At 49.7% G+C, this 26,231-nt stretch overlaps 1 pseudogene; it reads right to left on the bottom strand.

The window, feature by feature from the left end:
* Positions 1 to 779: 779 nt before the first annotated feature.
* On the bottom strand, positions 780 to 24,919 carry LOC132237452 (HLA class II histocompatibility antigen, DRB1 beta chain-like; annotated as a pseudogene).
* Between the last annotated feature and the right edge of the window lie 1,312 nt (positions 24,920 to 26,231).

Below are 26,231 nucleotides of genomic sequence, written 5' to 3'. Positions count from 1 at the left end.
CCTCTTCCAGGAAGCCTTCCTTGGTGAAGCCACCACAAATTCCAAATATTCTATTTAAAAATATATATATTATTATTATTTTCAGAGAGAAGGGTGAAGCAGAGAGAGATAGAAAGTTCAATGATGAGAGAGAATCACTTATTGGCTGCCTCCTGCATGCCCCACACAGGGGATCAAGCCCGCAACCCAGGCTGGTGTCTTTGCTGGAATCAGACCCGAGACCCTCCAGTCTGCAGGATGGTGCTCTATCCACTGAGCAAAACCAGCCAGGGCCCAGCCACTCTCTCCTGTCATGGTGTGTTCTCACCAATGACTTACGTGTTCGCTTGACTCTGTTTCTTTTGTCCTCATCTGACTGGGAGCTTCCTGGGGGTAGGGTTCTCCCAAGAGGAGACTGGGAGGTGCCCAAGCATGGAAACTGCTTCTAGGCCCACAGGGGACTGGACTCCTCCTAACTCTGTCTCCCAGGCTGAGCTCCAGAAGCCTGGGAGGGGCGGGAGCCGGGGACCACACTCCCTGCACCAGCCCCTTCCTGGCTCCTGATGACCTGGGGGAGTCACACCGAGGGAGCTGTGGGCCTGGGGAGGGAAGCTGGGTCTCCATCCTGACTTGTGTGACTGGGAGGCTCTGGGCTTCTGGGCTCAGGTGCCTTCTCTGCAGGTGAGGGGTTCGGAGGCGGCCCAGGGCCCTTGGCCTGCACAGCTCTGTCGGCGCCCAGTCTCCTAGGTCCTGTGCAGCTCCTTTCTTCCTACTTCCTGCCCTGAAGCCTGTGAGGCAGATGATCTCACTCCATATTTAACTGAAGAACATTTTCTAAAGAAATGAGGGCAGAGGTGAGCTAAGGTGCTCAGCAGACAGCGAGGGTTGAACACAAAGGGACAGGGAGGGATGGAGCTAAGTGTCTGCAGTCAGCACTGGGGCCTCCAGGTCCAGGCGGGGAGGAACCAGCAGGGAGGAGCTGCTGCGGGTCAGGAGCCAGGACCCAGCCAGAGCCCGAGGCGGCTCTCCTTGTGGAGTGAGAGCCCAGCAGGAAACCTCTTCAGGCTGCAAAGGGGCTGGACAGAAGATTCTCTCCTGCTCATGTCCCCATGGCCACCTCAGCTCAGGAGTCCTGCAGACAGAGGACAGTGCTGTTCCCAGGCCCCGCCAGCAGGGGCGCTGCCCTCCCAGGCCTCCTGCTGGGGCTCCCAAGTGAGAAGAAATGTCCTGAGGCCACAGGAGCCACAGCTGCTTCAGAGCTGCCTCTCACCAGGCGGGATGAGACCCTGCAGTGTGAGTGGCCACCAGAGCCACACCCAGGCTCCCCGCTATCTGTCCCCTGGCTCCTCTCCTGCACCTTCTGTTCTAGGGAAACCAAATGCGTCCCTAAGAGAGGATTAAAGAGCGTTACCTGTTGGTTGAAGTCTAGAGTGTCCTGGGAAGAGAAGGAAGATGCCACTTAAAAGATATAAAAGTAAGTGTGACCCCAAACACGGGGTCCCCGCCCAGGCCACCTGAGCTTCTCTAGCAGCACCCCCACCCGCTGACACCAGAGCAGGGACAAGAGCAGAAGCTGAGAGCAGTGGCCCAGAAGCTGTCACATCCAGTGTCATTAGTGACCACAGGGCCTGCTCCTCCATGTACCCCAGGATCTGCACCCAAATCTCCGTGGGTGTTAACCCCTCTCTAACCCCACAGCCATGACTCCTCATGTCTCCACCCTAAGTAACCGGGAGCTGGTTATTTCTGCATTTCCAGGACACGTGAGACCGACAGGGAAAGAGAGGTTCCTACTGCGCTGCCATACCCAGAGCTCACCCAGCAAAGCCCCGGTTCTCCCCACCGCCTCAAGCCTCGGCTGCCAGCAGGCTCCTCACCTTTCTGAGCCCTGAAGTAGATGAGCAGCCCCGCCCCGAGGAAGAGCAGCCCCAGCACGAAGCCCCCGGCTCCACTCAGCACCTTGCTCTGTGCGGATCCAGACTGGGCCCCTGAGAGAGAAGCTGGTTTCAGTGGGTTTTAGCCCAAACAAACTTCTCTAATGGAGACCCTGGGACTGAGAGCTGGGGCTGGAGGGCGGGAGGAAGCTCCCCTAGAAGAAACAGAATAATAGCCATTTCCACAAAAGAGACAGAGGGTCACACTGAGCGGGTACAAGGCCCAGGCACTGGCCTCAGGTCCCCTCACTCCCCACCCAAGGCCACTGCTTTGGCCTCTGAGGCTGCGGAGCCCGGGGCTGGTGACCTCCAGGACTTGGCCCGGGGGACAGAGCCGCAGAGGGCAGAGCATTCGGGCCTCTCCCGCGGCAGGAAGACCCCCATGCTGTGGAGGACACGCCTCTTCCCAGATCACAGAGGGCAGCTCAGCGCAGGCAGAAGCACCCGCCCAGCCCACAGGGGATGGTGCCCAGGGCCAAGGGGCACCATGACGGGGAGAGTGTGGGAAATTCAAAGCAGGGCAGGCATGGCGGCCTCCCAGGACTATGGGTGTTCACAGAAGCAATCACAGGGCTACCTGTGGCTGGTCAACAGAGCAGTGGTGGGGGAGCCTCTCCTGCCCCCACAGGAGTTGGACATCCCCTAAGATCTCCTGGACTGAGAGAGGCGCAGACAGGCTGAGGAACCCCTCACTTCCCCGAGTGCACGAATTTTGTGCACTGGCCTCTAGTCTATATATATAAAAGGCTAATATGTAGTGTCCCCTCAAGTGTTTGACCAAGAGACTGGGAGTTTGATCACTTGCTATGATGTGGGCTGACCACCAGGGGTTGGCGCGGAACAAAGGAAGGCCCTGGCCAGCTGCTGGCAGTGGGGAAAGGGAGGCTTCGGCCAGCAGCCAGAAGGCCCTGAACACCAGCCAGGCCTAGGGTCCTATCCGTGCACAATTTTGGGCATCAGTCTTTTGATAATAGCCATTCTGACAGGTGTGACGTGATATCTCTATTTGATTTGCATTTCCCTGATGATTGGTGATGTTGAGCATCTTTTGATGTAACTGTTGGCCATCAATATGTCTTCTCTGGAAAAATGTCTATTCATGTCCTTAGACCATTTTTACATTGGATTGCTTGTCTTTTGATGTTGAGTTGTATGAATTCTTTATATATTTTGTATATTAACCCCTTATTGGAGGTGTCATTTGCAAATAATCTCCTATTCAGCAGGTTGCATTTTCATCTTGTTGATGGTTTCCTTCCCGTGCAAAAGCTTTTTAGTTTGAAGGAGTTCCTATTTTATTTATTTATTTTTTTATGGAGTCCCTTTTAAAAAATATTTTTATTGATTTCAGGGATGGAGAGATTGAAACAACAATGATGAGAGAGAATAATTGATTGGCTGCCTCCTGTACATCCCACACTGGGGATTGAGCCCACATCTTGGACATGTGCCCTGACCGGGAATTGAACCATGAGCTCCTGGTTCATGAACCCACATACCTTTGGTGTATGGCATAATACTCCAACCAGCTGAGCCACTGGCCAAGGCAAGTCCCCACCTTACCATTTTTTTTTTTTTTACTTTTGTTGTCTCTGCCCGAGGAGACACATCCAAAAAAATACTGCTATGATCAATGTCAAAGAATATACTATGTTTTCTCTTAGGAGTTTTATAGTGTCAGGTCTTACATTTATGCCTTTAATTTATGTTGAGTTCATGTTTATATAAGGTGTAAGAAAGTGGTCTAGTTTCATTTTTTTTTGCATGTATGTGTCCAGTTTTCCCAACACCATTTATTGAAGAGACTGTCTTTATCACATTGTATGTTCTTGCATTCTTTATTGGAGATTAATTGACCAGATTAGAGTGGATTTATTTCTTGGTTCTCCACTCTGTTCCATTGACCTGTGTGTCTGTTTTTGTCAGTACCATACTGTTTGATTCCTATAATTTTGTAGTATGGTTTGAATTCAGGGAGTGTGATACCTCTAACTTTGTTCATCTTTCTCAAGATTCCTTTGACTATTTGGGATCTTTTGTAGTTCCATATAAATTTTAGGATTCTTTTCTCTACTCTGAAAAAAATCATTGGTATTTTAATAGGGATAGCATTGAATCTGTAGATTGCTTTGGATAGTATGCACACTTTAATGATGTTATCCTTCCTGTATATGAGAAGATACAGCCTTCCATTTATTTATGTCCTGTTCAATTTCTTTGACCAATGTCTTATAGTTTTATGAGTACAGTTCTTCTACTTTCTTGGTTAAAAATTTTAAAATATGTTTTATTGATTTTTGTTTAGAAAGAGAGAGGAAGAGAGAAGAAGACAGAAACATTGATGAGCGAGAACCATTGATCAACTGCCTCCTGTACATCCCCTACTGGGTATTGATCCCACATCCCACAACTCCAGCATGTGCCCTGACCAGGAATTGAACCAGTGACCTCTCAGTGCATGGGACAAACTCAACCAACTGAGCTACACTGGCCAGGGCTTCCGTGGTTAAGTTTATTCCTAGGTATTTTCTTCCTTTGATGCAATTGTCAATGGGATTGTTTTCTTAATTTCTTTATTTCTTTGTTTGTTTTATTTTTGTTTGTTTGAAACATTGATGTGAGAGAAACACATCAATTTGTTGCCTCTTGCACGTGCCCTGACCAGGGCCCAGGCCAGGAGGAGCTTGAAACCATGGTATGTGCCTTTGACCAGAATCAAACCCAGGACCCTTTGGTCCACAGGCTGACACTCTATCCACTGAGCCAAACTAGCTAGGGCTAACTTATCTTTCTAATAGTTTGTTATTTGTCTGTAGAAACACAACAGGTTTCTGAATACTCACTTTGTATCTTGCAACTTTACTGAATTCATTTAATAGTTCTAATAGGTTTTTTTTGGTGGATTCTTTAGGTTTTTCTAGATATAGTATGATGCCATCTGCAAATAATGACAATTTTTACTTCTTTCTTTCCTATTTCTTTGTCTTTTTCTTGTCTGACTAAAGGCCCATGGCACGAATTCATGCACGGGTGGGTTACCTCAGCCTGGCCGATGATCGAGGCCTATGTGGGGGAGGGGCTGGCCAGCCAAGAGGAGAGACCTCAGGAGGTTGGCCGCTGGTCAGGGATGGGGGGCAGTGGAAGAATGGGTCACAGGTGGTTGGCCGGCATGCCCTGCCCTAGATCATGGGGGCAGGGGGACGATTGGGGGGCAGTGCCAGCCAGTGGGAGGGGCCCTGGGCACTTGGGGCAGGCTGATTGGGGCCTGGATCTGGCCTGTGCGTGTCATAGCAATGGGTGGAGCTCCCAGTTGGTCAAACTTCTGCCCGAGGGGACAATTTTCATATTAGTCTTTTATTATATAGGATTGCTGTGGTTAGGACTTACCATACTATCCTATCTAATAAAAGAGAAACATGGTAATTGGCGAACGACCGCTACCCTTCCCATTGGCTAATCACCGAGATATGCAAATTAACTGCCAGCCAAGATGGCGGCCGGCAGCCAGGCAGCTTGAAACTAACATGAGGCTTGCTTGCTTCAGTGATGGAGGACTCCAATGTTCCCCACCTGCCTTGCCGGCCTCTGACCTTGCAGTTTAAGAAACATTGTAACAAATATAGAAGCTAAACAAAACCCCAGAAACCAGCTTTCAGCCGACTGGGATCTCAGAGCTGGAGTTGATACAGTGTCTCGATTATAGAACCGAAACAAACCAGAGGTCTCAGAGCTGGAGCCTCAGAGCTGGAGCCAGAGCTAAAGCCGGCCCAGAATTAAAAAAAGAAAAAGAAAAAAAGGAGCAGTTGGGAGCTTCAGTAGGCCTGAAAACAGCCCTCAGCCCCTCACCCAGACTGGCCAGGCACCCCAGTGGGGACCCCCACCCTGAAGGGTGTGTGACCAGCTGCAAACAGCCATCATCCCCTCACCCAGGCTGGCCAGGCACCCCAGTGGGGACCCCCACCCTGATCCGGGACACCCTTCAGGGCAAACCAGCCAGCCCCACCCATGCACCAGGCCTCTATCCTATATAGTAAAAGGGTAATATACCTCCCAGCACCAGGATCAGTGGAGCCACGAGGCCTCCCGGCACCGGGATCAGGGTGACAGGGGGCAGCGCCCAAACACCATGAACGCCCTGCAGCTCTGTGTGTGACGGGGCGGGGCCACAACCTCCCAACCGCCCTGCTCTGTTCGTGACAGGGGAAGGCGCCCCAACCCCCTGATCAGCCCTGCTCTGTGCCTGATAGGGGGAGCTCCCCAATCCCCTGATCGCCCTGTGGCTCTGTTTGTGACAGGGTGTGGCACCCCCTCCCCCTCCCCCACGGGCCCTGCTCTGCGTGTGACGGGTAGAGCCATAACCTCCCCTTTGGCCCTGCCCTGAGTGTGAGAGTGGCGGTGCCCCAACCCCCTGATCGGCCCTGCTCTGTGGGTGATAGAGGGCGGTGCCCCAACCACCCCCCCCTTCACGGGCCCTGCTCTGTGTGTGATGGGGTAGAGCCATAACCTCCCCATCGGCCCTGCCCTGTGTGTGACAGTGGTGGCTCCCCAACCCCCTGATCGGCCCTGCTCTGTGGGTGATAGAGGGTGGTGCTCCAACCCCCTGATCTGCCCTGCCCTGAGTGTGACAGGGGGCGGTGCCCCAACTCCCCTATCTGCCCTACTCTGTAGTGACAGGGGGGAGCTCCTCAACCCCCTGACCGGCCCTGCTCTGTGCATGACAGGGGGGAGCTCCCCAACCCCATGATTGGCCCTGCTCTGTGCATGACAGGGTACAGAGCCCCAACCCCCCTGATCGGCCCTGCTCTGTGGGTGATAGAGGGTGGTGCTCCAACCCCCTGATCTGCCCTGCCTTGAGTGTGACGGGGGCGGTGCCCCAAACCCCCAATCGGCCCTACGCTGAGCATGACTGAGGGTGGCATCGCAACCTCCCAATCTGCCCTGCTCTGTGCATGACAGGGGAAGGCGCCCCAACTCCCCAATTGGCCATGCTCTGAGCCCAACCAGGGGATGCACCTAGGGATTGGGCCTGCCCTCTGCCACCCGGGAGGAGGCCTAAGCCAGCAGGTCATTATCTCCTGAGAGGTCCCAGACTGCAAGAGGGCACAGGCCGGGCTGTGGGACCCCCCATCCCCACCGAGTGCACAAATTTTTGTGCACCGGGCCTCTAGTCTATATTAATAAAAGGGTAATATATTAATTAGAACAGACATCTTCCAGACGTCCTTCCAGACAAAGCCACGGTGGCGGGTGCTGAGGCAGAGATGGTTCTGGACGATAAGGCCAGCAGGGGCGGGCAGTTAAGAGTGATCAGGCTGTCAGGGGAGCAGTTAGGGGGTGATCAGGCAGGCAGGCAGAGACAGTTAGGGGTGATCAGGCAGGCAGAAAGGCGAGCATTTAGGAGCCAGCAGTCCCGGATTGCAAGAGGGATGTCTGACTGCCGGTTTAGGAATCGGGCCTAAACCAGCAGTTCGACATCCCCCCAGGGGTCCCAGATTGCAGAGGGTGAAGGTCCGGTTGAGGGGACCCCCTTCCCCCCCGCCATGCACGAATTTCGTGCACTGGGCCTCTAGTGTTGAATAAGAGTGCTGAGTGTGGGCATTCTTGTCTTGTTCCTGATCTTAGAGAAAAAGTTTTCATCTTTTCGCCATGAGTATGTTTATAGCTGTGGGTTTCTCATGTATGGCCTTTATTATGTGGCGGTATGCTTCCTTTAAGCCCACTTTGCTGAGAGTTTTTTAAATAAAGTAGATTTTGTCAAATACTTTTCCTACATCTATTGATATGATCATATGATTTTTTAATCCATTTTGTTTATGTGGTATATCATGTTCATTAATTTGTGGATATTGCACCAATCTTTATTCCAGGAATAAATCCCACTTGATCATGCTGCATGGTATTTTTAATGTATTACTGAATTCATTTTGCTAATATGTTGTTAAGGATTTTTGCATCTGTGTTCATATGAGATATGGGCCAGTCATTTTCTACTTGTTTTCCTCCTTCTCCTCCTTCTCCTCCTTCTTCTTCCTCTTCTTCTCTTTCTCCTCCTCATTCTCCTGCTTTTTCCTGGCAGGGTCTTTGGTTTTGATATGAGGGTAATGCTATCCTCATAAAATGAGTTTAAATGCTTTCCCTCCTCTTCAATTTTTTGAGAATAGTTTGTGAATGAAAAATATCAGTTCTCCTTTAAATGCTTTGTAGAATTTAGCTGTGAAACTATCTGGTCCTGGATTTTTGTTTGTTGGGAATTTTTCTTTTCTGATTCACTTTTGTCTCTAGTAACCAGTTTGTTTGAATTCTCTGTTTCTTCATGATTCACTCTTGGAAGATTATATGGCTTTAGGAATTTATTCATTTCTCCTAGGTTGTCCAATTTGTTGGCATATAATTGTTCATAGTATTTCCTTATAATCTTTTGTCTTTCTGTGGTGTTGCTTGTCACTTTCCCTTTTTCTTTCTGATTTTATTTATCTAAGTCTTCTCTCTTTTTTTCTTAATGAGTCTGGCTAAAGTTTTATATTTTGTTTATCTTCTCAAAGAACCAGCTCCTAGTTGCATTGATATTTTCTATTATCTCTTTAGTCTCTATTTTACTTATCTCTGCTCTTATCTTTATTAATTATTTTGTTCCTTGTGGTCACTTTGGGCTTTGTTTTTCTTTTTCTAGTTAGTTTAGGTGTAAGTTTAGACTGCTTGCTTGAATTCTTTCTTATTCCTTGAGGTAGGCCCATTGCTTTGAATTTACACCTTAGAACAGCTTTTACTGTGTCCCAAGGATTTTGGATTGTTGTGTTTGCATTTTCATTTGTCTCAAGATATTTTTTATTTACTCCTTGATTTCTTTATTAACTTATCATTTATTTAGTACCATGTTATTTAGTCTCCATGTGTTTTTGTTTTTTCCCCCCAATTTTCTTCTTATGATTTATTTCTAGTTTCATACTGTTGTGATTGGAGAAGATTCTTGATATGATTTTAATTTTTAAAAAATTTACTGAGACTTTTTTGTGGTCTAGAATGTGGTCTATCCTGGAAAACTGGTCCATGAGTACTTGAAAATAATTTTTATTCCTCTGATTCTGAGTGGAATGTTCTGTATCTGTTCAGTGTTATCCGTTCTAGTGTGTCATTTAAGACCATTGTTTCCTTCTTGATTTTTTGTTTGAATAATTTATCCATTGATATAAGTGGGGTGTTAAAGTTCCCTGCTGTTATTGTGTTACACTCAACTCTTGCTTTATGTTATCATATTTGCTTTAAATATTTAGATATTCTTAATGTTTACTGTATAGATGTTTACAAGTGTTATATTCTTTTGTTAGATTGACCCATTTATCATTATGTAGATCCCTTCTTTGTCTCTTGTTATAGTCTTTGTTTTAAAGTCTCTTTTGTCTGACATAACTATTGCTTCTGCAGCTTTCTTTTCATTGCCATTTACATAAAATACCATTTTCCATCTCTTCACTTTTTGTCTCTATGTTCTTTTGAACTGAAGTGAGTCTCTTATAGGCAGCATATGCACACATCTTGTTTTTGAATTCATGCAGTCACCCTGTTTTTGGATTGAAATGTTTAGTCCATTTACATTTAAAGTAATTATTGATAGGTGTCTACTTATTGCTATTTTATTCATTGTTTTCTGGTTGCTTTTGTAGTTCTTTGCTGTTTCTTTCTTCTTCTCTGGCTCTCTTTTCTTTTCTTTTCTTTTTTTAAATCCTCACTCAAGGATATTTTTCCATTGACATTCAAAGAGAGTGGAAGAGAGAGGGAATGACAGAAATATCGATGTGAGAGAAACATATCGATTGGTTGCCTCCTACACAAGCTTGACCAGAACCTGGGCCATGGAGGAGCCTGCAAGTGTGGTCTGTGCCCTTGACTGGAACTGAACCCAGGACCCTTTGGTCCGCAGGCTGACACTCTATCCACTGAGCCAAACCGGCTATGGCTCTTACTCTCTTTTCTTATACATTGATGACTTCTTAGTGTTTTGTTTGTGTTCTTTTTCTTCATTTTTAAGTATATCTATTATAGATTTTTGGTTTTTGGTTGTCATAAGATCCTAATATATATAAAGAGCGAGGTGCCATCATGACCAAATGGGTGACCTGTCACCATGAAGTGCATGGAGCACCTCTTGGTCCCCCCTGCTCCTCGGCCCCAAGCCACTCACCATGTGGGGGCCCTGGCTGCAGGGCTGGACTGGGGACTGTTGAGCACTGGTGGTGGGCTACTTCGTGGGGTGGCCTTGAGCTTAGCAGAGCAGTCACCCTGATGGCAGCGAGTTTCCTGAAGCAATGGTGGGGCGGGGAATTTTCATGGAGCAGTCCTGGGGTAGGGGGAGTCTCGCGGAGCAGTGGCGGGGCAGGCGGAGTTTCATGGAGCAGTGGAGGGGCCTCAAGCATCACGGAGAGTCCTGAGGCAGGGAGCTTCATGTAGCGTTGCAGGGTGGCAGAGGCCATGTGATGGAGGCCAGGCCAGGCCTAGGGACCCTAACCACTCACAATTTCATGCACTCTGGGCCTCCAGCTCATATATAAAAAGCTATGTTTATAGTAATGTTTCTTAAGTTAATTGTTGCTTAAGCTCAAATGCATTCTAAAACTACATTGTGTACTCACCCCATGTTTATGTTTTTGAAATCATATTTTACATCTTCTTTCATGTGTGTCCCTTAATGTACTACTGTTACACATGCTTTTACTGCTTTTGTGTGTTCATCTTTGTTTTAGCTCTATAATTGGTTGATCTATTACACTTTCAACTCTTTGTCATTATCAGTGCAAAATTTTTCTTTCCAGTATTTTCTTATTTTTAGTTTTGGTATTTTCCATTTAAAGAAGTTCCCTTAACATTTCTTTTAATGCTTGTTTAGTGGTGATGAACTCTTTCAGCATTTGCTCATCTGGTATACTCTTTTCACTCCCTTAATTTTGAATGCTAACTTTTCTGGGTATTCTTAGTTGTAGGTTTCTGCCTTTCATCACTTTGAATATTTTCTTGCCATTCCCTCTGGCCGGAAAAGTATCTATTGAAAATTCAGCTTATGGTCTTATGAAGGATCCCTTGTACACAACTAGCTGATTTTCTCTTGTTGCCATTAAGATTCTTTAACTTTTGGCATTTTAAATATGATGTCTCTTGATATGGGCCTCTTTGGGTTCATTTTGTTTTGAACTATCTCTGCTTTCTGGATTTGAAAGTCTGTTTTCCTCATCAGGTTGGGGAAGATTTTAGTCATTATTCCTTTAAGGGGTTTTACATCCCTTTCTCTCTCTGCTCCTTCTGGGACCCCTATGATTCAAATGTTGGCACACTTGATGTTGCCCCATAGGTCCCTTAAACTATCCTCACTTTTGAAAATATTATTTTCTTTTTGCTGTTCTTATTGACTTTCACTACCTTGTCTTTCAGCTTGCTGACTCATTCTCCTGCCTCAACTAATCTGCTTTTGATTCCCTCCTGAGTATTTTTGTTTTCATTTCAATTATCGTATTCCTCAGTTCTGATTGGTTGTTGTAAATATTTTTCTATGTCTTTGTTGAAGTTCTCACTGAGTTCATGTATTCCTCTTCCAAGTTCATTGAGCATACTTATAACCAGTGTTTACTTTTAACTATTTATCTGGTAAATTGTTTATCTCTGTTTCATTTAGTATTTATTTATTTATATATGTTTCCTGACCCTTTATTAGAATACATTTCTCTGTCTCTCCTTGTGGCTGTCTCTCTCTCTCTCTCTCTCTCTCTCTCTCTCTGTGTTTGTTTCTATAAATTAGGTGAAACAGCGACCTCTCCCAGTCTTGAAGGAGAGACTTGTTTAGGAGCCTCTCCTCTGTAGACTGTGTGAGCCAGGTGTCTTTAGCAGGCAAGCCAGAGGTGCAGTGGGAGTGGGCCATGGGGAGCCCTGAGGATAAGGGGCCCTGAGCTGGAACTGCAGTGGGAATGGGCCATGCGGAGCCCTGCGGGTAAGGGGCCCTGAGCTGGAACTGCAGTGGGATTTGCTGTGGAAGTCCTGAGGATGAGCCACAGAGCTGGTGTGGGCCTGGGGCCTGGGGCCTGGGGCCTGGGTTCCTATAGTTCCCCTCCCACTTGGCAGATGTTCTCAGTTAGTAAATGGATTTCCCTCCTTATAGTCTAGGTGCCCTTTCAGCCACTGTTTTTCACTTTACCCTGAGTGGGCGAGTCTGCACATACACCCTCAGGGAAACCTGCCCACTGCAGGTCAGTGCTGGGGTGGGTGTCCATGGTGCCATGTCTCTGTCTCTCCCCCCTGTGTCTATGGGATTTCTCTCTTATTGGTTGAGCAGAAGTGGTTCAGTCAGCCCTCATTCCCTCTCCAGGGGGAGCTGCTCTGTCTGCAGGTGGAAATTTAATGTGAAATGGGAGGAGGTGAGCTCAGGGCTTTCCTTCACTGTCGTCTTGGACTGGGAACCCTTGATTTATTTACTTTTGTAGCTTTTTCCCATCATCTACTTCTTGTCAGTTTGTTTCTATAGCTATAGTTTGTTGTTTTTTGTGTATTGCCTTCTAAAATTTTTGATTTAAATTATTACATAAGCTGTAACCAGTTTGGCTCAGTGGATAGAGCGTCGGCCTGCGGACTGAAGGGTCCCAGGTTCGATTCCGGTCAAGGGCATGTACCTTAGTTGCCGGCATGTTCCCAGAGGGGGTGTGCAGGAGGAAACTGATCGATGTTACTCTCTCATTGATGTTTCTAACTCTCTATCCCTCTTCCTTCCTCTCTGTAAAAAGTCAATAAAATATATTTTAAAAAATCAATAAATAATTACATAAAATATTTGAATGTTCCTCAAGTTAAAACTATTAAGTAAGATATGTATTCAGAAAAGTACAGATTTCTTCAACCTATTCCCCCATTTTTCCCTGCAGACAACCACTTAAAAAATCCATCCCTTGTTTTTATAGATAGATGACTGGTGGGTAGAAAAATAATAGGCAGATGAAATGACCAGGTGTATCTATCTGCTCTCCTCCTCTGTCTTATTAAATAAAATGCTGCATAAAACTCTGCTGCTCCGTGCTCACAGGCTTTGGGAGGCCGCCCCACAGGAGTCCCTCACCTTCCCTCCAGTGCAGAGGATCGCATGCTGGGGGCACATCAGGGAGCCACACACTCCCCTGGGTGCCCAGAGGGGCCCTGGTTGGTGCTCAGATCAGGTCCACACAGGGTTTCCTGTGACAGACAGTGCGTTTGCCACACAAGCTGGAGGCCTCAGAAGCGCACCTTTCCCACTGGAGTGGCAGCTCTGTCCTGATGGCCTCCGGGACCTGCTCAAGGGGAAGGTGCATCTCAAGGCAGAGTCAGCACAGCAGGCATTTTATCTGAGTCACAAAAAGACTGAAGTGTGGAAGCCAACAACAGACTAATACCATAAAAGGGGACTTAAAGAGGCACTGGGTTTAGGTACCTTCTTTTAAAAAATCAGAGAAAAAGAGCAAAAAGAGCATGGTTATAGAAACAGTGAAGACATCAGATTCTTACAGTGGCCTGTTTTTCTTTTCTTTTTAAAAAAGAAATATTTTTTATTGATTCCAGAGAGGAAGGGAGTGGGAGAGAGAGATAGAAACATCAATGATGAGAGAGAATCATTGATCAGCTGCCATCTGCACACCCTCCCCTAAGGATTGAGCCAGAAACCCAGGCATGCGCCCTATCCCGGAATTGAATGGTGACCTCCTGGTTCATAGGTTGACACTCGACCACTGGCCACACCAGCTGGGCTTGTCTGAGTTTCTTATACTTGCTGTCCCCTCACTGTATCCGATGGGGAAGGGAACCTGTGTGCTTGTCTTTGAAAAAAACCCATGTTGGAGACCACCGTGTTCAGGTCCATGGCAGGCTCTCTCTTGGCTAAGGTACCAGGAGGGAAAACTCATGAAAAGCAGGACAGGAACAGGGAAACCTTTTCCTCCTACTTCCTGCCCTTGAAGCCTGTGAGGCAGATGATCTCACTCCATATTTAATTGAGGAACATTTTTACAAAGAAATGAGGGCAGAGGTGAGCTAAGGTGCACAGCAGACAGTGAGGGTTGAACACACAGGGACAGGGAGGGATGGAGCTAAGGTTCTGCAGTCAACACTGGGGCCTCCAGGTCCAGGGCGGGGAGGAACCAGCAGGGAGGAGATGCTGCAGGGTCAGGAGCCAGGACCCAGCCAGAGCCCGAGGCGGCTCTCCTTGTGGAGTGAGAGCCCAGCAGGAAACCTCTTCAGGCTGCCAAGGGGCCAGACAGAAGGTTCTCTCCTGCCCCTGTTGCCATGACCCTCAGCTCAGGAGTCCTGCAGACAGAGGGCAGTGCTGTTCCCAGGCCCCGCCAGCAGGGGCGCTGCCCTCCCAAGCCTCCTGCTGGGGCTCCCAAGTGAGAAGAAAAGCTCTGAGGCCACAGGAGCCACAGCTGCTTTAGAGCTGCCTCTCACCAGGCGGGAGGGGGCCCTGCAGTGTAAGCGGCCAGAGCCACACCCAGGCTCCCCGCTATCTGTCCCCTGGCTCGTCCCCTGCACCTTCTGTTCTAGGGAAACCGAATGCGTGCCTGAGAGAGGATTAGAGATCGTTACATGTGGGCTGAAGTCCAGAGTGTCCTGGGAAGAGAAGGAAGATGTCACTTAAAAGATATGAAGGTAAGTGTGACCCCAAACACAGGGTTCCCGCCCAGGCCACCTGAGCTTCTCCAGCAGCACCCCCACCCGCTGACACCAGAGCAGGGACCAGAGCAGAAGCTGAGAGCAGTGGCCCCAAAGCCGTCACATCCAGTGTCATTAGTGACCGCAGGGCCTGCTCCTCCATGTACCCCAGGATCTGCACCGAAATCCCCGTGTGTGTTAACCCCTCTCTACCCCCACAGCCATGACTTCTCATGTCTCTACCCTGAGAACTGGGAGCTGGTTATTTCTGCATTTCAGGGAACGTGAGACCGACAGGGAAAGAGAGGCCTCTATGGTGTTGCCATACCCAGAGCTCACCCAGCAAAGCCCCAGGTCTCCCCACCATCTCGGGGCCTCGGCTGCCAGCAGGCTCCTCACCTTTCTGAGCCCTGAAGTAGATGAGCAGCCCCGCCCCGAGGAAGAGCAGCCCCAGCACGAAGCCCCCGGCTCCACTCAGCACCTTGCTCTGTGCGGATCCAGACTGGGCCCCTGGGAGAAGAAGCTGGTTTCAGTGGGTTTTAGCCCAAAGCAACTTCTCTAATGGAGACCCTGGGATTGAGAGCTTGAGGATAGGGGGTGGGTAGAGGTGGTGGTGGGGCGCTGCCCGAAAAAAAGAAGAACAATAGCCATTTCCAGGAAAGAGACTGAGGTCACACTGAGCAGGTACAAGGCCCAGGCACTGGCCTCAGGTCCCCTCACACCCGACCCACGGCCACTGCTTCGGCCTCTGAGGCTGCGGAGCCCGGGGCTGGTGACCTCCAGGACTTGGCCCGGGTGACAGAGCCGCAGATGGCACAGCAGACGGGGCTATCCCGCGGCAGGAAGGTCCCCACGCTGTGGAGGACGCGCCTCTTCCCAGATCACAGTGGGCAGCTCAGCGCAGGCAGAAGCACCGCCCAGCCCACAGGAGATGGTGCCCAGGGCCAAGGGGCACGATGACGGGGAGAGTGTGGGGAATTCAAAGCAGGGCAGGCATGGCGGCCTACCAGGGTTATGGGTGTCCACAGAAGCGATCCCAGGGCTACCCTGTGGCCTGTGCTGAAGGAGAGACACAAGCAAAGGAAAACGGGGTGTGGGTGGAGGGGACCCTGACCCTCAGAGACAAGCAAAGGCCCCTGTGGGGGGGAGTTTGAGGTCAGAAGGTGTCTCACTCCATTCCACGGTGACAGGGCTGGTGCTGCTGGGGTGCCGCACTTGGCAGGTGTAGACCTCCCCGCTCCGGGGAACTGTCTCCAGCATCACCAGGATCTGGAAGGTCCAGACCCCGTTCCGGATCAGGCCCGTGGACACCACCCCAGCCTCCTCTTCCTGGCCGTTGCACAGCCAGCGGACCTCTATGCCGCCCAGATAGAAGCCGTTCACGGAGCAGACCAGGAGGTTGTGGTGCTGCAGGCGCTGGGCCTTTGCAGGATACACGGTCACTGTGGGCTCAGCTAGGACAGAGAAGGCGGAGGGAGACGTGAGCAGGACAGGCAGGCCCCTGGGTTGCTCCCTTTTGGCCTTGTCTCCAGTCCCAGGCTCCAGGCCTCGGCAGCCCCCCCTCAAAGTGCCCTCCAGCCGGAGGTAGTGCCATGGGCCTTGAATCTCTGCCTATAACCCAGGCCACAGGATTTGAGAGACACTGAGGAAATTTGAGGGATTTTTCATACCTTGAAATAGTTGCTCATTGTTGAATGAAGTGTTTACAAATCTTTGTGAGGCACAGAGTGTGTGAGTTCCAGTGTGATTTCTGAAGCAGGGCTGCCTGGGTCACATCCAGGCTGTGCCTCTTACTGGGTGATCCGGGAGATCCTCTTTGCTCAGCTCCTCACCTACAAAGGGGGTGATACTGCTAACTCACCACTTAAGGACATATGATGATCAATGGGCCAAGATAAGTGAAATGATGGCTGGAACATAGCCATCACTGTATGTCAGCTGTTTATCATATACTAGAGGCCCAGTGCACAAAAATTTGTGCACTCGGAGGGGGGTTCCTCAGCCTGGCCTGTGGCCTCTCACAGTCTGGGAACCCTCAGGGGATGACCACCTGCTGGCTTAGGCCCCCTCCCCAGGGGATTGGGACTAATATGGCAATCAGACATCCCTCCGGCAGCCCTCGGGGGATGTCCACTTGCCTGCGGGGAGCAGGCCTAAACTGCAGTCGGACATCCTTAGCGCTGCTGAGGAGGCAGGAGAGGCTCCCACCACCACCACTGTACTGGCAGCCGCTAGCCTGGCTTGTGGCTGAGCAGAGCTCCTCCCATATGAGAGCACCCTGACCACCAGAGGGCAGCTCCTGCATTGAGGGTCTGCCCCCTGGTGGTCAGTGTGTGTCATAGTGACCAGTCATTCCCAGTCATTCTGCTGTTAGGGTCAGTTTACATATTACCCTGTTACTATATAGGATAGAGGCCTGTTGCACGGGTGGGGACCGGCTGGTTTGCCCTGAAGGCTGTCCCGGATCAGGGTGGGGGTCCCACTTGGGTGCCTAGCAAGCCTGGATGAGGGGATGATGGCTGTTTTCAGCTGGTCACACCCCCTTCAGGGTGGGGGTCCCCACTGGGGTGCCTGGCCAGTCTGGGTGAGGGGCTGAGGGCCGTTTTCAGGCTGGCGGGCGACTGAAGCTCCCAACCTCTCCTTTTTTTCTTTTTCTTTTTTAAATTCTAGGATTTATTTACCTTCTATGGTGGTCACTAGACCTGAGAGCCAGCTTTAGCTCTGAGGCTTGGCTCCAGCTCTGAGACCTCAGCTGCTGAAAGCAGGCATCTGGGCTTTGTTTAGCTTCTATAATTGAAACACTGTTGCAACTCCAGCTCTGAGGCCCGGCTGGCTGAAAGCAGGTTTCTAGGGATTGTTTAGCTTCTATAATTGCAACATAGTTGCTTAGAGTGCAGCTCAGAGCTGGGCAGCGGCAGACAGGGAACCTTGGCTTCCTCCATCACTGGAGCAAGCATGCCTCCTGTTCGCTTCTGCTGCCTGGCTGCCAGCCGCCATCTTGGTTGGCAGTTAATTTGCATATCGCCCTGTTTAGCCCATTGGAAGCATGTCGGAAGTACGGTTAATTACCATGTTTGTCTATTATTAGATAGGAGGATTTTCTCTTTTCAATCTGACATTTGAGCTCAGGGCAGGGTCTGGGACTCATTAACATGTGTGCTTCCTGCCTGAGACCAGGCTTAATAAATACAGAATTGGAGGAGGAGGAGGAAGAGGAGGAGGAGGAGGAGGAGGAGGAGGAGGAGGAGGAGGAGGAGGAGGAAGAGGAGGAGGAGGAGGAGGAGGAGGAGGAGGAGGGAAAGGAGCAGGTGAAGGAGGAGGAGGAGGAGGAGGAGGAGGAGGATGAGAAGGAGGAGGAAGAGGAGGAGAAGGATGAGAAGAAGGAAGAATAGGAGGAGGAGGAGGAGGAGGAAGAGGAGGAGGAAGAGAAGGAGGAGGAGGGAAGAAGGAAGAGAAGGTGGAGGAGGAGGAAGAGAAAGGTGACCAAAAGGGTAGATTTAAGATTGATGGTAAATCATTGCTAGTAACTTTACAGTACATTTCATTAAGTTAAAGATGTTTAAATTCTTAACGTGGAAAGTAATAAAACAGAATGAAAACACATGCCAGGAACTGGAGAAAATGCTGAATCCATGTTAGTAATGTGTCCATCTTGCTACCTAGAGAACCTGGAAAATCAGTGATTAAAAGTTCCGGACCCCAGGGATGATGGGCAATAGGCCATTCTTAGAGCAAAAACAATCATTATCCAATACATACATAGGAAATGTTCAAGAACCTGAGAAATCAAAGAAGGATAAATCTAAAATAAAAAACAAAATTTCAACTGAGATTTGGTGATAATGTAAAAAGATTTAACAAAATAGAATATAAGGCAAATTGTCAGAACTCTAAACAGTTAACATGGAATTACTTAAATGCTGTCAGCCTGTGTAGATGTGACATCAGTGTGTTAAGTAACAAAATTACAATGAGACCCTGGCTCCCCATCACCCCCTCTGTAAACACAGGGCACTGAGGGGGGAACAAGACACTGAGACCTGAAAGGAGCTCAGAGAGGACAGAGGTGCCTCAGAGGCCCCGCCCCTCACACCCAGCCTGACCCTCTGCTCAGGGACAGGCTTGTGCACCAAGCACCCCTAGTCCAGGGCTCAGGGTTGGGCGAGGGTTGGCCAAGACAGACCGACTCCCTCCTCAGTCCTCACACCTCCCCCTCCCTCACTCCCCTCTGCTCCCCAAACCCTCCCCCGACTGGACATGGCTGGGCACCCCCAGAAACGCCCTACACAGGACAGGACCTCAGGGTCCCCACAGCCTCCCTCAGGCCCTTCACAGGTGCTCCTCACAGCCCTGTGTGCGCCCCTTCCCCCCACGCCACCAGCCCCACCTCACCCCACGCTCACTTTGCCGCTGCACCAGGGATCCCTCACACACCCAGTAGTTGTGTCTGCAGTATCTGTCTACCTCTGTCCGCTTCTCCTCCAGGAGGTCCTCCTGGCTGTTCCAGTGCTAGGCGTCAGGCCGCCCCAGCTTGGTCACCGCGAGGAACTCCCCCACGTCGCTGTCGAGGCGCGCGTACTCCTCCCCATTGTAGAAGTATCTGTCCAGGTACTGCACCCGCTCTGTCCCCTTGGAGAAATGACACTCACCCTCATGCTGCACCAGGAAATTTGCTGCAGGGACAGGAAGGACCCGTCACGCTGGTGAGAGGACAGCTACGCTGCCTAGTGTGGGACGCCAGGTGGTGGGGACACAGGACCGGCACCCCAGCACCCCCACTGCCAGCGCCCGGGCCCCTCCTCTGGGGCTGGAGGGAGGCCGCAGGGCAGGGAGACCCCTGGGACCCTCAGCCACTGGGGACACACTGGGCTGCCCCGCGGGGCTCTGGGCTCCAGGCTGGGGAGGACTTGTGCCATCACCGCCTCCTCCTAGACGCCTCCCCCCCTTCACCTTCAGCCTGTCTCTTCCCCACACCTGCCTCCTCTGCTCATCCCCTGGGCAGGGGACTTCCAGACAGGCCCCAGCTGCCCCAGGATCCAGGCAGGAAACCGGGCATCGCCCTCTGCTATGCAGCTTAAAATTCACCAAAGTGCCCATCACAGCCCAACCACAGGCCCATCCACACAGGAGGGAGATGGCAGGAAAGGGGGCCTGGAGCAGGGACCACAGGGTCCAAGTCCCATCAGGGGCGGGGCCAGGGCCTCTGAGTGACAGGATGTGGGTGAAGGTCGCTGTGTGTGGGGGAGGGGGCACATCTCAGGTGAAGGCAATGCCACCTGCAAAGCCTGAGAGAACCCATGTGCCTCCTGGGAAACCAGAGAACCAGCTCTGAGCCCAGACAGTGAGAGGGAGGGGACAGGAACCTGGAGGAGGCGGGTGCTGAGAGCCTGGGGGTGAGTTAGGGGGGCTTCTGCTGCATGTAAGGGAGAGCACTGAGGAGGTTCAGGGGTTACACCCTAATCCCAATAGGACACCCTCTCTTTCCTGCATGTCCAACCCAGGAAGCACAGAGAACCAGAACACACCTGTGGTTAAAGCAGGTGGTGGATGGAAGCTCTGACACCATCGCTGGTGTGGAGAGAGTCCCTGCAGAAATGGGAGGCCCTGACTGAGGACAGGGGGCTCCCCACGATGCACGACTCATGGAGGGGAGACGTGGAAGGTCAGCAGAGATGAGTGACCACAACTCATGACGTTTTGACAAACATTAAGGCAATAATAACAATGAAAGCTTTAAAATTCAATTAATTGAATGGATTCAACAAGGAAGTGGTGAATTTGTACAAGTGTCTGGTGTTTGTTTGTTTGTTCGTTTGTTTAGAGCAGAGGTCCTCAAACTTTTTAAACAGGGGGCCAGTTCACTGTCCCTCAGACATTCTATACATGCGCACTGCGGGCCCGGGACGAGTTGGCTGCTAAGCAGAACAGGCAGCGGCGGCAAAAACACCCGGCGGGCCGGATAAATGTTTTGAGCGGGCCATATGTGGCCTGGGGGCCGTAGTTGGAGGACCCCTGGTTTAGAGGGTTGGAGGGTGCCCAGCTCTTCAGTCACCTGGAAAATCAAGAGTAGACTATCTGGTGTTTGACCATTTGTTTTGTTTGGTAATGAAGTGAGCTAAACTAAACCGTAAAGAGCTGCATTGGATGGTGCGTGTGTATAAAGTGTGAGTCTAGAATTTTCAAAACAGCCGGTGTCCAGCAGTGTTCTCAACCTCAACACTGTAGACATTTGGACCAGCTGATTCTGTGAGGTGGGGGTGGGTGTTCTGTTCACATTGGGTTGCACTCAGCATCCCCACCAGTTGTCACAGAAACCCCCATTGCAGACGTCCCAGGGGTGAGAAGAGGGGGGAATGGGTGGTGAACCCTCTGAAAAATCTGGGGTGCAAAAGCCACTGTTGATTATGCAGCAGCTGGAAATGACAATAAAAATTTAGCCAATATTGTGTCTGTGGAAAGGCTTGGTATATATTTAATTTATGTTCTTTAGGAATCTGGTCCCAGTGCAGACTATTTTTCCAGGAAAATAAATTTGTTCAGGACCAAGATTTACCTGTTTCTTTGCCTCGCCACCCAGTCACCAGGTCATCATTTATCCTCCACATCGTCTTTCTTCATTTCCTGGCCACTGGCCCACTGCTTGTCCAGAGGAGCAGCTACAGCCATGGCCATTTGATTCCTGTTCAAAGTCCCAACTAATTCACTTTCTAACTGCCTCCTGCTCCCAGTAACACCAGGAGGCATCAGGGTACCAGCCTTGGCCGGATGTGGACTCTCATTTCTACAGGCAGGTCCCTCAGAAGGGGAGCAGCTGAGATGACCCCTCACAGAGACAGATTACAAACAGGAGCAGGTCCCAGCTTTAGGTGAAGACCCTCACGTAGAAGTGATGGCAGAGGGGAGGGCACTCTGGTCAGACAAGGTCTGTCTTACTTTTCACAGATTCTCTAGCACCTTCCTGACACATGAGAAGCTGAAAATAAACATGTGTGAGTTGCTGTTCACTGTAGCCTGTGTGGTGAGCACTATCAGGCCATGCTCATGGGCCCAACTTAAAGATAAAGCAAATAAATATATACCATTTCCAGTTACATTGGAATTTCAGAAAAATAATTGTTGTTTCTCTGAAATTCATCTTAAGTCGGGCATCCTGTATTTCCTTTGGCAACACAATCCCACCTGCTGATCAAATCTGAGAGGGAGGAGGGCCCTTAAACTTCCTTGTGTTCCTCATGTGACTATGACAGTCTGCACATAGTGTGAGCCCATATGGAACTTCTCAAGTTGTAAGTGCAAAATGGATGTAAATTCCTCCTAAATATTGGAACCAGCAGCCCTTGCACCTGCTGCCCCCAACCCTGAGACACACGCTGGCCCATGGGAACATCAGAAATCTCAGCAACAAGTCCGACCCAGCCAAGCCCCTGTTCACAGTGGGGGTGGAAGCCCAGGCTCTAGAATGAGGAACCTAAATTAGAACATGAGCTCCCACTGGGTCAGATTGTACACCCCCATGGGCCTTGTTCTTTATCTCTGATATGGATTTACTGACACTGTATTCCTCACAGGATATTGATAAGTGTGGGATTAAATAGTGATTCTTCCTATTGCTGATCACATAAGCAATCAATAAATAACTTTCTATTTTAATTCTTTTAACCCCTAAAAATGCAGGGTCATGAGATCTTTCTATTCCTTAACTTTCTAGAGAAAATAATGTCTTTATCAACATTTGGCAACTGTCTTTGATCAATTTTATCACTAAATGTCATTGGGAACACAAGGACACACACATTGGTCTCTGTATAATAACGGGATATATACATGCACCTCCTGTGAAAGGACAATGCTGATGTAGAAGAGAGGACTTTCTAGATACTGTGATCTAGACTATGTCACCTGGCTCTACAACTAACCATGTGACTCTGGGTAAGTTGCTTAAACTCTCTGAATCAGATTCCATGGGTGATTACATCTGTAATTGCTGCAGGTGAGACAGAATGGTTATGAGAGTCACACACTCAAATGCAGGCCTGGTGCACAGTAACTGCCCCATGTGACGCTGCTCCAGGCTGCAGGGACCAGATTTGTCTTGTCCATGACTCCACCCTCCTCCCCAGGTGGTGACTGTCTGCTCTGGTCACTAATAAACAGTGGCTGTGGAATTGGTGGCTTTCATAACCAGTCACCTCTGCCTTCAAGGTCACTCCCGTGGCTCCTTGCTGATGACTGAGCATCTCTGGTTCTCGAGTCCCCCAGCTTCTCTTTAGGCTCCTTTGTTCTTATGCTTTAGGTCCCCTGACTCCCTGACCCAGTGCACAGTCTCCCTGAGGTCGCTGCTCAGAGGCACCTGTAATCATCCCTCACGTCTTCAGCTCCTGTCCTCCCTTCAAACAGTCCAATCAGTTTCTGTCTCATCCATTCACTGACTGCGAACTTCACGCCCACCAAACCCAGTGCTCACTGCTCTGCATGCTCTCACTTCCCTGCCTCCTAGTGGTTCTCATCACACCTGGCCACTCCCTTCTGGAAAAATCTACTTCCCCTCTCTGCCCTGCATCACCTTCTCTTGGTTTTCCTCAACACACTGCACCCCTTCTCAGTCTCCTCTGCTCTCATTGGCCCTTGGTCCTCTAGGCTCAGCCCTTAACATCTTCTTGTTCTCTCTCTCTCTCTCTCTCTCTCTCTCTCTCTCTCTCTCTCTCTCTCTCTTCTCCCCTTCTCTCTCCTTCACTTCCCTGGAGTTTAACACAGCACAGGTGTCAATGACACCAACACAATCACCCCTGCCCTGACCGGCCATGAAATCCAGGCTTCTGTATGCAACTGACCTCTTGACAGCTCCACATAAATGTTAAAATCATTTGAAACTTACACAAAACCTTCATTCCTAACCACCCCCTTCAAATTACTTCTTACACAGTCTTTCCTTTCTCAATACACAGGTCCACCAAGTTTATTCAAATTATTGAGGATAAATCCTTAGGGATTTTGACTCCTCCCCCATTTCATCCAGAAGGAGTCGTGGAAATATCTCCCCCAGATCTGCTCACTTCCCCTTTCCCGCTGCCTTTGCCGCACACACTCACTGACGCCCAAGCATGTCATCCGGGAGCTCTTCCATGCTCCTCAAGGCCTCCCGACTCCTCTTGTGAACCCTGCAATCCAGTCCCCCCTGGTAGCTGGGATTATTGTTTCTAATAAATATACGTGGATTCTCCTGTAACCCTCACCAGTTCACACGTCTCTTCAGATAAAATTCAAACTTCTCACCCGCCCGTCAGGGCCCAATATGATGTGTCTCCCGTCTCCCCAGCCTCTTCCTCTGTCAGTGTCACTCCCCAGCTTGCTCGCCTGCTGCAGCCCCGCTAGCCTCCTTCCTGCCCCTTCAACACGGCGAACACGTTCCCACACTGTGGCCTCTCCTCTCCCTCTCCCTGGGACACTTGTCCCCTAGATCTTCACATGGTGGCGTCTCTCATCATCCAGGTCTGAAGTGTCACTTCCTCAGGGAGAGCTCCCTTAGCACTTGAACTGATGTCAGGTGAATCCATGCTCTCTGTCCCATAACCCTGGGGTATTTTTTTAAAGCATTTATTGCTCTGAGTTTTTTCTTTCTTAAGGGGCTCAGGAAGAAAGGAAAGGAGATGATGAGGAGGCCCCTGGATACATCTCACATAGTAGGGAGAGGCACCAGCAGCACAGATTCTGCTGAGGACAGAACACAGGGTCCTCAAAGAGAGACCCTCTAATTCCTTTTTACTCCCCATAAAATTCCAGAGAAACTTTCCTTTGGGGATAACTCAATACAATAAATGGAGCACTGGGTGGGAATCAGTCTGAGATCATTATTTCTCAGTCCTCTCTAGACTCTGATGAAAGATGACAGGAGACTGGGGAGATTTGACTGGAGGCGAGGTGAGAAGAACAGCTGAGATACATGGAGCCCCTTGTACATCTTGTAGTGACCAACACCAGCCCCTTTTGTGGTGGAAAGAATCGGGATCCATGTGATAAAGGCAGGTGGTCACTGAAGAAAATGCCACCATTTTCTAATGGAAATGGCCAGGACATGGCCTGGACACAGTGACAAAGCTAATTCCCTTTCTTCCTCCCCCCACAACAGCTCACCCCCAAGGTGCACTTACGTGGAGTGTCCCTGGCCTGAGCCAGGGGAGGGCTCAGTGCCATCAGCATCACCGTCAGAGCGGCCATCCAGGAGCCTCTGGGGCACCGCAGACACACCATGCTGGAGCTCAGAGAGGACAGGGGCAGGGAGCAGGGGGGTCTCACTCAGTGAGGACTGGGACCCTTCTCCACCCACATCCCCCAAAACACCAACTGAGGAACTCATTTCTTTGTTCCTGGATTGGGTCATCTCAGTACTGAGAACCAACCAGCATCAGAGATGAGTAGCTTCATCAGTTGCTGGCCAGAGATTCAGTAGGAAGGTCCTCTTTTAAAACTTAGAATTTCCTCCATTAAAAAATTGCTTTGATTTAGTGCTTTGAAGGTTTGGTCTGGTTGTGTCAGAAACACTGTGTTGGGCCCTATGGTGAGGCAGCTCTGCGCTGTCAGTGCTGAGCACACAAGTTGGAGCCTTTGGGAGCATTGGTCTCTCACTGCAGACAGAGCTGTTTTGCAAATGTTTGAGTGTGTGTGCTGAGAGCTGAGAGGATGAGGGAGGTGATTGCAAGTTAGGAGGCCTTCAATTTTGTTCTTTTTTAAAAATCGTTATTGTTGAAAGTATTACATATGTCTCCTTTTTCCCCATTGACATCTTCTAGCCCTCCCCTGCCCCCACCCCCACCCAAGCCCTCACCACTCTATTGTCTGTGTCCCTGGGTTATGCATACAGGCGTACAAGTTCTTCGGTTAATCTCTTCCCAACCACCCACCATCCCCTACCTTCCCTCTGTGCTTCTATGTCTCTGGATCTATTTTGTTCATCAGTTTATTTTGTTCATCAGATTCCACATATGAGTGAGACCATGCGGATCTCACTGACGAGCAGGAGTGGCTTGTTTTTCTCTGAGTGGCTTATTTTGCTGTTGTACCTGAACTTAGTGTTGCAGATTAGGGGAAATGACTTAGCCTTTCACAGTTAAAACCACTGTGATCTTTCAGGTGTTTCAATACTGGGAAAGGCTGTGATTCAGGGGACACCTCAAGGAGCAGCTTTCCCTAGTAACTGATGACATGTCAGGCTTGTAGCTGCTGATTGGAGAGTATAACTGGTGACTCTTTACAGAGGGGATGTCACTGAAGGAAAATGAAAGTTATTCAATAATTATCCCATGTGAAAGGTTTTTCAGGTTTTATCTCCTGGTGCTGTCACTGAGCTCAAGAACCCTCTGGAACACACTGGAGAAAGGGGCCAGAGGAAGCGATCTGTGTGGGATGGAGGGAAAGTGCCTTTGGACAGCACTTACCATACCAGCGTGATCAGGCCAACTGTCCAAACCAAAGTGCGCAAGGGACTGGGAGACTGAGAAAGGACTCAAAGCCAGCCTTTGGCCCAGCAGCTCTGTGTTAGAACAGCTAGTGTTTCATGTGAAAAGCATTCAGTTCTTTACTCCTGGTCCCCATTAGGATTTTCTCACTTTCTTGGGGGCATGTCCTCTTATTCAGTCAACTGCTCTTGTTTTATTCTATGAAAAGTCAGAAGAA

Source organism: Myotis daubentonii, chromosome 6, assembly GCF_963259705.1.
Source record: "Myotis daubentonii chromosome 6, mMyoDau2.1, whole genome shotgun sequence".
In the NCBI taxonomy this organism is placed as follows: Eukaryota; Metazoa; Chordata; class Mammalia; order Chiroptera; family Vespertilionidae; genus Myotis; species Myotis daubentonii.
Note: the sequence above shows the minus strand (reverse complement) of the source record. Positions and strands in the feature narration are given on the sequence as shown.